The sequence below is a fragment of the Pteropus alecto genome, unplaced genomic scaffold (genome assembly GCF_000325575.1).
Source record: "Pteropus alecto unplaced genomic scaffold, ASM32557v1 scaffold123, whole genome shotgun sequence".
NCBI lineage: Eukaryota > Metazoa > Chordata > Mammalia > Chiroptera > Pteropodidae > Pteropus > Pteropus alecto.
The window spans coordinates 1558156-1558882 of NW_006433950.1; the positions used below are offsets into that span (position 1 = coordinate 1558156).

General features: G+C 53.1%; 1 pseudogene; it reads right to left on the reverse strand.

Moving 5' to 3' along the window:
• Nucleotides 1–608: 608 nt before the first annotated feature.
• Nucleotides 609–727, reverse strand: LOC112477352 (annotated as a pseudogene).

Sequence of the window (727 nt, forward strand, 5' to 3'; positions counted from 1 at the left end):
GGGCCGGGAGAGGGAGAGAGGACACAGAGGAACAGGATGGGGAGGAATGAGGGATAAACTCTGCCTCATTTTTACAAAAGGAACCCAGAGCTGGACTCCGATCTGGTCTACTGAGAAGCAGTTCGTAGGGCAACTTATGTGCTTCGCAGAAAGGCCCTTCCCCATGAGACACTCCACTGCCCACTGCCAGAAAATGGTCATGACGACCACACACGTCTACAGTCGCTGTGAGGGGAACGGAGCCCCTGGAGACCTCGCTCACGGATGGGGGACGTCGCCTCTCCAGGGCGGATGCGTGTGCCACTAACGGGGCGGTGACTTCAGTGCTCTGCGTGTTAACGGTTTAAATTCCCCCTGGGATCAGCACCGTTTCACTGTGTGACAGTCGGCCCGTGAACCGCACGGTCTGAGCTGCGCTCGTATGTGTTTTCTTCAACAAACACCTGCACTTTTTCGCCTTGTGGATGAGGAGGGCCAACGGGATGCACCGATCTACGCCATGTTTATTTTTTTATTGTTTTTTATTCTTTTAGGCGAGGCAACCCTTGGTTGACCTCACAGATTGCAAGGACCTTGTCAGCTTACGATCTCTTATATTTTATTTTTTAAGCCTATAGCACCTGGTCTTCCTCGCTGGTCTCCCATCCAAGTACTAACCATGTCCGACCCTGCTTAGCTTCCGAGATCAGACAGGATTGGGCTTGTTCAGGGTGGCGCGGCCGTAGAT